General features: G+C 43.5%; 1 long non-coding RNA gene across 1 annotated transcript in view; it reads right to left on the minus strand.

The window, feature by feature from the left end:
* LOC307181462 overlaps window positions 1-9,242 on the minus strand; it is a 58,474-nt gene extending 49,232 nt beyond the window's left edge. The window contains exon 1 of the long non-coding RNA XR_013826829.1: window positions 9,164-9,242. This is a non-coding gene — a long non-coding RNA (uncharacterized lncRNA). The remainder of the gene's footprint in view (window positions 1-9,163) is intronic.
* Window positions 9,243-11,649: the final 2,407 nt, after the last annotated feature.

Below are 11,649 nucleotides of genomic sequence, written 5' to 3' on the forward strand. Positions count from 1 at the left end.
TAGACAAGCGCTACTCCTTGCTCAACGAAATGAACTCAACACCGCATATTAAACGCCTAAGAATGTACCTGACTAGTAAGTATCTTAAAACCTATAGATTGCTATGTCTCCGAAAGAGAATCAAGCATGTGTACAGGGGCATAAACGCAGCAGTGATAGGATTGGAGAGGTTCAGTGAGCAAATGAAGACCTTTGAAGTCATATTGCATGGTACCCATTCCACGGCTTTCAACTACGCAGATTTTAGGTATTCTTCCTTCAGCTAAAACATGCATGTGGAACCCAGAGTATGATCAACCATGTGATCGGGAGACGTGTTCAAATATGTCTCAGTTTTCCTCCCCTGGTACTCGGGTGCAACATTCCAGACGCTTTACTAACACTCTCCCCACTTGGAGAGTCAGTCCCTTTAACCTCCTGTTTGGCCCAGTTTGCAATTTCTGCGGAAGATGAACAGGAATAGCGAGAACCAATGAGAGGCTAGCTGGAGGTGTCTGGACGGGCAAATTTAACTCTCATTTCCCACCAGGAAGAGGAAATAACCAAAGGCTCAGCGTGCCGTACCGGAACCAGATTAGGGCCTGAAGCCATCCTGCGGTGTTGCGGCCAGCTCAAATGAAAGCGAGTTGAAGAAAGGAGCTCAGGGGCACTGTAATTCACAAACCTGCAGAGTTATAAATGACAGCTATCGTCCAAAAATAGACTGAAGTAAGGCTGCCAAGAGGACTTGAAAGCGGGGCAGAATTGCAGGAAACCGATTTCAGGAGGTAGACTGGAATTGCATTGAAAGCATAGGAAAAGAGGCAGAACGTCCACAATGATGCACTTGGCCAAAAAGGGCGTATGCGTTTTTTCCTGAATATATTCAGGAAAAAACGCATACGCCCTTTTTGGCCAACCAAGCAAGATTGCAAAGGAAATCTGCACTACAATGAAGTCTCACTTCCCCCCGGTCAAAAGGGCCATCTGAAAAAAGTGTAAAATCCAGAAAGGCAGGACAGGACATGGAGAACTGGGAGCCTTGTTATGCTGATGGGCGGGATGTAAATTGCCAACAGCCACTCCGGAGAAGTGTATGGTGTTTCCTGAAACATCTAAAAAACAAAGCAACAGAGCCTAGGGCACTTCCACTTATGGTCCTATAGCTTAGGGAAATTAAAATCAAAAAGACACAGCCACCCCAAAGTTTGGGACGCCTCTGTTTACAAGAACCTCGTTTACTGTACAAGTTCAATATCACAGAAAGTGAAAAATGGATAAAGAAGTTGTGGTATTTAGTTACAAAGCAATATCACTCAGCAATGAAATCTGTGTCATCAGGCCCTTAGCAGCACAATGAGTGGATTCAGGTATGATGATTCTAACTGAAATAAGTCACACAGAAAAAGAAACATCATAAGATATCAGTAATACACGGAATGTAAACTTGGCTACACAGGAACTGAATTACAGAACAGAACAGGGTCTCAAATTTAGAAAACCAACTTATGCTTGCTTAAGGGGAAAGGTGAGTTGGGGTGCTGCATAAAACCAGAGATTGAAATGAGCACAAAGTTCCTTAAGCCAAATATGGAATAGACAAGAGCTACTCCTTGCTCAACGAAATGGACTCAACACCGCATATTAAACGCCTAAGAATGTACCTGACTAGTAAGTATCTTAAAACCTATAGATTGCTATGTCTCCGAAAGAGAATCAAGCATGTGTACAGGGGCATAAACGCAGCAGTGATAGGATTGGAGAGGTTCAGTGAGCAAATGAAGACCTTTGAAGTCATATTGCATGGTACCCATTCCACGGGTTTCAACTACGCAGATTTTAGGTATTCTTCCTTCAGCTAAAACATGCATGTGGAACCCAGAGTATGATCAACCATGTGATCGGGAGACGTGTTCAAATATGTCTCAGTTTTCCTCCCCTGGTACTCGGGTGCAACATTCCAGACGCTTTACTAACACTCTCCCCACTTGGAGAGTCAGTCCCTTTAACCTCCTGTTTGGCCCAGTTTGCAATTTCTGCGGAAGATGAACAGGAATAGCGAGAACCAATGAGAGGCTAGCTGGAGGTGTCTGGACGGGCAAATTTAACTCTCATTTCCCACCAGGAAGAGGAAATAACCAAAGGCTCAGCGTGCCGTACCGGAACCAGATTAGGGCCTGAAGCCATCCTGCGGTGTTGCGGCCAGCTCAAAAGAAAGCGAGTTGAAGAAAGGAGCTCAGGGGCACTGTAATTCACAAACCTGCAGAGTTATAAATGACAGCTATCGTCCAAAAATAGACTGAAGTAAGGCTGCCAAGAGGACTTGAAAGCGGGGCAGAATTGCAGGAAACCGATTTCAGGAGGTAGACTGGAATTGCATTGAAAGCATAGGAGAAGAGGCAGAACGTCCACAATGATGCACTTGGCCAAAAAGGGCGTATGCGTTTTTTCCTGAATATATTCAGGAAAAAACGCATACGCCCTTTTTGGCCAACCAAGCAAGCTTGCAAAGGAAATCTGCACTACAATGAAGTCTCACTTCCCCCCGGTCAAAAGGGCCATCTGAAAAAAGTGTAAAATCCAGAAAGGCAGGACAGGACATGGAGAACTGGGAGCCTTGTTATGCTGATGGGCGGGATGTAAATTGCCAACAGCCACTCCGGAGAAGTGTATGGTGTTTCCTGAAACATCTAAAAAACAAAGCAACAGAGCCTAGTGCACTTCCACTTATGGTCCTATAGCTTAGGGAAATTAAAATCAAAAAGACACAGCCACCCCAAAGTTTGGGACGCCTCTGTTTACAAGAACCTCGTTTACCGTACAAGTTCAATATCACAGAAAGTGAAAAATGGATAAAGAAGTTGTGGTACTCATGTACAAAGCAATATCACTCAGCAATGAAATCTATGTCACCAGGCCCGTAGCAGCATAATGAGTGGATTCGGGTATGGTGATTCTAACTGAAATAAGTCACACAGAAAAAGAAACATCATAAGATATCAGTAATACACGGAATGTAAACTTGGCTACACAGGAACTGAATTACAGAACAGAACAGGGTCTCAAATTTAGAAAACCAACTTATGCTTGCTTAAGGGGAAAGGTGAGTTGGGGTGCTGCATAAAACCAGAGATTGAAATGAGCACAAAGTTCCTTAAGCCAAATATGGAATAGACAAGAGCTACTCCTTGCTCAACGAAATGGACTCAACACCCCATATTAAACGCCTAAGAATGTACCTGACTAGTAAGTATCTTAAAACCTATAGATTGCTATGTCTCCGAAAGAGAATCAAGCATGTGTACAGGGGCATAAACGCAGCAGTGATAGGATTGGAGAGGTTCAGTGAGCAAATGAAGACCTTTGAAGTCATATTGCATGGTACCCATTCCACGGATTTCAACTACGCAGATTTTAGGTATTCTTCCTTCAGCTAAAACATGCATGTGGAACCCAGAGTATGATCAACCATGTGATCGGGAGACGTGTTCAAATATGTCTCAGTTTTCCTCCCCTGGTACTCGGGTGCAACATTCCAGACGCTTTACTAACACTCTCCCCACTTGGAGAGTCAGTCCCTTTAACCTCCTGTTTGGCCCAGTTTGCAATTTCTGCGGAAGATGAACAGGAATAGCGAGAACCAATGAGAGGCTAGCTGGAGGTGTCTGGACGGGCAAATTTAACTCTCATTTCCCACCAGGAAGAGGAAATAACCAAAGGCTCAGCGTGCCGTACCGGAACCAGATTAGGGCCTGAAGCCATCCTGCGGTGTTGCGGCCAGCTCAAAAGAAAGCGAGTTGAAGAAAGGAGCTCAGGGGCACTGTAATTCACAAACCTGCAGAGTTATAAATGACAGCTATCGTCCAAAAATAGACTGAAGTAAGGCTGCCAAGAGGACTTGAAAGCGGGGCAGAATTGCAGGAAACCGATTTCAGGAGGTAGACTGGAATTGCATTGAAAGCATAGGAAAAGAGGCAGAACGTCCACAATGATGCACTTGGCCAAAAAGGGCGTATGCGTTTTTTCCTGAATATATTCAGGAAAAAACGCATACGCCCTTTTTGGCCAACCAAGCAAGCTTGCAAAGGAAATCTGCACTACAATGAAGTCTCACTTCCCCCCGGTCAAAAGGGCCATCTGAAAAAAGTGTAAAATCCAGAAAGGCAGGACAGGACATGGAGAACTGGGAGCCTTGTTATGCTGATGGGCGGGATGTAAATTGCCAACAGCCACTCCGGAGAAGTGTATGGTGTTTCCTGAAACATCTAAAAAACAAAGCAACAGAGCCTAGTGCACTTCCACTTATGGTCCTATAGCTTAGGGAAATTAAAATCAAAAAGACACAGCCACCCCAAAGTTTGGGACGCCTCTGTTTACAAGAACCTCGTTTACCGTACAAGTTCAATATCACAGAAAGTGAAAAATGGATAAAGAAGTTGTGGTACTCATGTACAAAGCAATATCACTCAGCAATGAAATCTATGTCACCAGGCCCGTAGCAGCATAATGAGTGGATTCGGGTATGGTGATTCTAACTGAAATAAGTCACACAGAAAAAGAAACATCATAAGATATCAGTAATACACGGAATGTAAACTTGGCTACACAGGAACTGAATTACAGAACAGAACAGGGTCTCAAATTTAGAAAACCAACTTATGCTTGCTTAAGGGGAAAGGTGAGTTGGGGTGCTGCATAAAACCAGAGATTGAAATGAGCACAAAGTTCCTTAAGCCAAATATGGAATAGACAAGAGCTACTCCTTGCTCAACGAAATGGACTCAACACCCCATATTAAACGCCTAAGAATGTACCTGACTAGTAAGTATCTTAAAACCTATAGATTGCTATGTCTCCGAAAGAGAATCAAGCATGTGTACAGGGGCATAAACGCAGCAGTGATAGGATTGGAGAGGTTCAGTGAGCAAATGAAGACCTTTGAAGTCATATTGCATGGTACCCATTCCACGGATTTCAACTACGCAGATTTTAGGTATTCTTCCTTCAGCTAAAACATGCATGTGGAACCCAGAGTATGATCAACCATGTGATCGGGAGACGTGTTCAAATATGTCTCAGTTTTCCTCCCCTGGTACTCGGGTGCAACATTCCAGACGCTTTACTAACACTCTCCCCACTTGGAGAGTCAGTCCCTTTAAACTCCTGTTGGGCCCAGTTTGCAATTTCTGCGGAAGATGAACAGGAATAGCGAGAACCAATGAGAGGCTAGCTGGAGGTGTCTGGACGGGCAAATTTAACTCTCATTTCCCACCAGGAAGAGGAAATAACCAAAGGCTCAGCGTGCCGTACCGGAACCAGATTAGGGCCTGAAGCCATCCTGCGGTGTTGCGGCCAGCTCAAAAGAAAGCGAGTTGAAGAAAGGAGCTCAGGGGCACTGTAATTCACAAACCTGCAGAGTTATAAATGACAGCTATCGTCCAAAAATAGACTGAAGTAAGGCTGCCAAGAGGACTTGAAAGCGGGGCAGAATTGCAGGAAACCGATTTCAGGAGGTAGACTGGAATTGCATTGAAAGCATAGGAAAAGAGGCAGAACGTCCACAATGATGCACTTGGCCAAAAAGGGCGTATGCATTTTTTCCTGAATATATTCAGGAAAAAACGCATACGCCCTTTTTGGCCAACCAAGCAAGCTTGCAAAGGAAATCTGCACTACAATGAAGTCTCACTTCCCCCCGGTCAAAAGGGCCATCTGAAAAAAGTGTAAAATCCAGAAAGGCAGGACAGGACATGGAGAACTGGGAGCCTTGTTATGCTGATGGGCGGGATGTAAATTGCCAACAGCCACTCCGGAGAAGTGTATGGTGTTTCCTGAAACATCTAAAAAACAAAGCAACAGAGCCTAGTGCACTTCCACTTATGGTCCTATAGCTTAGGGAAATTAAAATCAAAAAGACACAGCCACCCCAAAGTTTGGGACGCCTCTGTTTACAAGAACCTCGTTTACCGTACAAGTTCAATATCAAAGAAAGTGAAAAATGGATAAAGAAGTTGTGGTACTCATGTACAAAGCAATATCACTCAGCAATGAAATCTATGTCACCAGGCCCGTAGCAGCATAATGAGTGGATTCGGGTATGGTGATTCTAACTGAAATAAGTCACACAGAAAAAGAAACATCATAAGATATCAGTAATACACGGAATGTAAACTTGGCTACACAGGAAGTGAATTACAGAACAGAACAGGGTCTCAAATTTAGAAAACCAACTTATGCTTGCTTAAGGGGAAAGGTGAGTTGGGGTGCTGCATAAAACCAGAGATTGAAATGAGCACAAAGTTCCTTAAGCCAAATATGGAATAGACAAGAGCTACTCCTTGCTCAACGAAATGGACTCAACACCCCATATTAAACGCCTAAGAATGTACCTGACTAGTAAGTATCTTAAAACCTATAGATTGCTATGTCTCCGAAAGAGAATCAAGCATGTGTACAGGGGCATAAACGCAGCAGTGATAGGATTGGAGAGGTTCAGTGAGCAAATGAAGACCTTTGAAGTCATATTGCATGGTACCCATTCCACGGGTTTCAACTACACAGATTTTAGGTATTCTTCCTTCAGCTAAAACATGCATGTGGAACCCAGAGTATGATCAACCATGTGATCGGGAGACGTGTTCAAATATGTCTCAGTTTTCCTCCCCTGGTACTCGGGTGCAACATTCCAGACGCTTTACTAACACTCTCCCCACTTGGAGAGTCAGTCCCTTTAACCTCCTGTTTGGCCCAGTTTGCAATTTCTGCGGAAGATGAACAGGAATAGCGAGAACCAATGAGAGGCTAGCTGGAGGTGTCTGGACGGGCAAATTTAACTCTCATTTCCCACCAGGAAGAGGAAATAACCAAAGGCTCAGCGTGCCGTACCGGAACCAGATTAGGGCCTGAAGCCATCCTGCGGTGTTGCGGCCAGCTCAAAAGAAAGCGAGTTGAAGAAAGGAGCTCAGGGGCACTGTAATTCACAAACCTGCAAAGTTATAAATGACAGCTATCGTCCAAAAATAGACTGAAGTAAGGCAGCCAAGAGGACTTGAAAGCGGGGCAGAATTGCAGGAATCCGATTTCAGGAAGTAGACTGGAATTGCATTGAAAGCATAGGAAAAGAGGCAGAACGTCCACAATGATGCACTTGGCCAAAAAGGGCGTATGCGTTTTTTCCTGAATATATTCAGGAAAAAACGCATACGCCCTTTTTGGCCAACCAAGCAAGCTTGTAAAGGAAATCTGCACTACAATGAAGTCTCACTTCCCCCCGGTCAAAAGGGCCATCTGAAAAAAGTGTAAAATCCAGAAAGGCAGGACAGGACATGGAGAACTGGGAGCCTTGTTATGCTGATGGGCGGGATGTAAATTGCCAACAGCCACTCCGGAGAAGTGTATGGTGTTTCCTGAAACATCTAAAAAACAAAGCAACAGAGCCTAGTGCACTTCCACTTATGGTCCTATAGCTTAGGGAAATTAAAATCAAAAAGACACAGCCACCCCAAAGTTTGGGACGCCTCTGTTTACAAGAACCTCGTTTACAGTACAAGTTCAATATCACAGAAAGTGAAAAATGGATAAAGAAGTTGTGGTACTCATGTACAAATCAATATCACTCAGCAATGAAATCTATGTCACCAGGCCCGTAGCAGCATAATGAGTGGATTCGGGTATGGTGATTCTAACTGAAATAAGTCACACAGAAAAAGAAACATCAAAAAATATCACTAATACATGGAATTTAAACTTGGCTACAGAGGAACTGAATTGCAAAACAGAACAGGGTCTCAAATTTAGAAAACCAACTTATGCTTGCTTAAGTGGAAAGGTGAGTTGGGGTGCTGCATAAAACCAGAGATTGAAATGATCACAGATAAAGTTCCTTAAGCCAAATATGGAATAGACAAGAGCTACTCCTTGCTCAACGAAATGGACTCCACACCCCATATTAAACGCCTAAGAATATACCTGACTAGTAAGTATCTTAAAACCTATGGATTGCTATGTCTCCAAAAGAGAAACAAGCGTGTGTACAAGGGTCATAAACGCAGCAGTGATAGGATTGGAGAGATTCGGTGAGCAAATGAAGACTCTTTGAAGTCATATTGCATGGTACCCATTCCACGGGTCCCAACTCTCCAGGTTTAAGGTATTCTTTCTTCAGCTAAAAAATGCATGTGGAACCCAGAGTATGATCAACCGTGTGAACGGGAGACGTGTTCAAATATGTCTCAGTTTTCGTCCCCTGGTACTTCGGTGGAACATTCCAGACGCTTTACTAACACTCTCCCGACTTGGACAGTCAGTTCCTTTAACCTCCTGTTTGGCTCAGTTTGCAATTTCTGCGGAAGATGAACAGGAATAGCGAGAACCAATGAGAGGCTAGCTGGAGGTGTCTGGACGGGCAAATTTAACTCTCATTTCCCACCAGGAAGAGGAAATAACCAAAGGCTCAGCGTGCCGAACCGGAACCAGATTAGGGCCTGAAGCCATCCTGCGGTGTTGCGGCCAGCTCAAAAGAAAGCGAGTTGAAGAAAGGAGCTCAGGGGCACTATAATTCACAAACCTGCAGAGTTATAAATGACAGCTATCGTCCAAAAATATACTGAAGTAAGGCTGCCAAGAGGACTTGAAAGCGGGGCAGAATTGCAGGAAACCAATTTCAGGAGGTAGACTGGAATTGCATTGAAAGCATAGGAAAAGAGGCAGAACGTCCACAATGATGCACTTGGCCAAAAAGGGCGTATGCGTTTTTTCCTGAATATATTCAGGAAAAAACGCATACGCCCTTTTTGGCCAACCAAGCAAGCTTCCAAAGGAAATCTGCACTACAATGAAGTCTCACTTCCCCCCGGTCAAAAGGGCCATCTGAAAAAAGGGTAAAATCCAGAAAGGCAGGACAGGCCATGGAGAACTGGGAGCCTTGTTATGCTGATGGGCGGGATGTAAATTGCCAACAACCACTCGGGAGAAGTGTATGGTGTTTCCTGAAACGTCTAAAAAACAAAGCAACAGAACCTAGGGCACTTCCACTTACGGTCCTATAGCTTAGGGAAATTAAAATCAAAAAGACACAGCCACCCCAAAGTTTGGATCGGCTCTGTTTACAAGAACCTCGTTTACAGTACAAGTTCAACATCGCAGAAAGTGAAAAATGGATAAAGAAGTTGTGGTATTTACTTACAAAGCAATATCACACAGCAATGAAATCTGTGTCATCAGGCCCTTAGCAGCACAATGAGTGGATTCAGGTATGATGATTCTAACTGAAATAAGTCACACAGAAAAAGAAACATCATAAGATATCAGTAATACACGGAATGTAAACTTGGATACACAGGAACTGAATTACAGAACAGAACAGGGTCTCAAATTTAGAAAACCAACTTATGCTTGCTTAAGGGGAAAGGTGAGTTGGGGTGCTGCATAAAACCAGAGATTGAAATGAGCACAGATAAATTCCTTAAGCCAAATATGGAATAGACAAGAGCTACTCCTAGCTCAACGAAATGGACTCAACACCCCATATTAAACGTCTAAGAATGTACCTGACTAGTAAGTATCTTAAAACCTATGGATTGCTATGTCTCCGAAAGAGAATCAAGCGTGTGTACTGGGGCATAAATGCAGCAGTGATAGGATTGGAGAGGTTCGGTGAGCAAATGAAGACCCTTTGAAGTCATATTGCATAGTACCCATTCCACGGGTCTCAACTCTCCAGGTTTAAGGTATTCTTCCTTCAGCTAAAACATGCATGTGGAACCCAGAGTATGATCAACCGTGTGATCGGGAGACGTGTTCAAATATGTCTCAGTTTTCATACCCTGGTACTCGGGTGCAACATTCCAGACGCTTTACTAACACTCTCCCGACTTGGACAGTCAGTGCCTTTAACCTCCTGTTTGGCCCAGTTTGTAATTTCTGCGGAAGATGAACAGGAATAGGGAGAACCAATGAGAGACTAGCTGGAGGTGTCTGGACGGGCAAATTTAACTCTCATTTCCCACTAGGAAGAGGAATTAACCAAAGGCTCAGCGTGCCGTGGCGGAAACAGATTAGGGCCTGAAGCCATCCTGCGGTGTTGCGGCCAGCTCACAAGAAAGTGAGTTGAAGAAAGGAGCTCAGGGGCTCTGTAATTCACAAACCTGCAGAGTTATAAATGACAGCTATCGTCCAAAAATAGACAGAAGTAAGGCTTCCAAGAGGACTTGAAAGCGGGGCAGAATTGCAGGATACCAATTTCAGGAGGTAGACTGGAATTGTATTGAAAGCGTAGGAAAAGAGGCAGAACGTCCACAATGATGCACTTTGCCAAAAGGGCATATGCGTTTTTTCCTGAATATATTCAGGAAAAAACGCATACGCCCTTTTTGGCCAACCAAGCAAGCTTGCAAAGGAAATCTGCACTACAATGAAGTCTCACTTCCCCCCGGTCAAAAGGGCCATCAGAATAAAGTGTAAAATCCAGAAAGGCAGGACAGGCCATGGAGAACTGGGAGCCTTGTTATGCTGATGGGCGGGATGTAAATTGCCAACAGACACTCAGGAGAAGTGTATGGTGTTTCCTGAAACATCTAAAAAACAAAGCAACAGAGCCTAGGGCACTTCCACTTATGGTCCTATAGCTTAGGGAAATTAATATCAAAAAGACACAGCAACCCCAAAATTTGGGACGGCTCTTTTTACAGGAATCTCTTCTATGGCACAAGTTAAATATCCCAGAGAGCAAATAATGGATAAAGAAGTTGCGGTACTTCTGTACAACAGAATACCACTCAGCAATGAAATCTATGTCACCAGGCCCGTACCAGCATAATGAGTGGATTGAGGCACGATGATTCTAAGTGAAATAAGTCACACAGAAAAAGAAACATCATAAGGTATCACTAATACACGGAATGTGAACTTGGCTACACATGAACTGAATTACAAAACAGAACAGGTTCTCAAGTTTAGAAAACCAACTTATGCCTGCTTAAGGGGGAAGGTGAGTTGGGGTGTTGCATAAAAGCAGAGTTTGAAATTAGCACAGATACCGTTCCATAAGCCAAATATGTAATAGACAAGAGCTACCCCTTGCTCAACGAAATGGATTCAACAATGAGGTATCACCTCACACCTGGTAGAATAGGCATCATTGAAAATCTACAAACAAAAAATGCTGGAAAGGGTGTGGAGAAAAGGAACCCTCTTCCACTATTGTTGGGAATATAAATTGATACAGTCATTATGGAGAACAATATGGAATTTCTTAAGAAACTAACAATAGAATTTCCATATGATACAGCAATCCCAGTACTGGACATATACCCAGACAAAACCATAAATCAAAAAGAGTCATTCACCGCAATGTTCATTGCATCACTATTTACAATATCGAGGTAATGGAAGCAACCTAAATGCCCACAGACAGACGAATGCATAAAGCTGTGGTACATATATAAAATGGAATATTACTAAGCCATGAAAAGGAATGAAATTGGGTCATTTGTAGAGACGTCGATGGATCTAGAGACTGTCATACAGAGTGAAGTAAGTCAGAAAGAGAAAAACAAATCTTGTATATTCATGCATATATGTGGAACCTAGAAAAACTGTACAGATTAACCATTTTGCAAGGCATAAATAGAGCAACAGATGTAGACAACAAACGTATGGACAACAAAGGGG

Source organism: Stenella coeruleoalba, assembly GCF_951394435.1.
Source record: "Stenella coeruleoalba genome assembly, contig: scaffold_37, whole genome shotgun sequence".
NCBI lineage: Eukaryota > Metazoa > Chordata > Mammalia > Artiodactyla > Delphinidae > Stenella > Stenella coeruleoalba.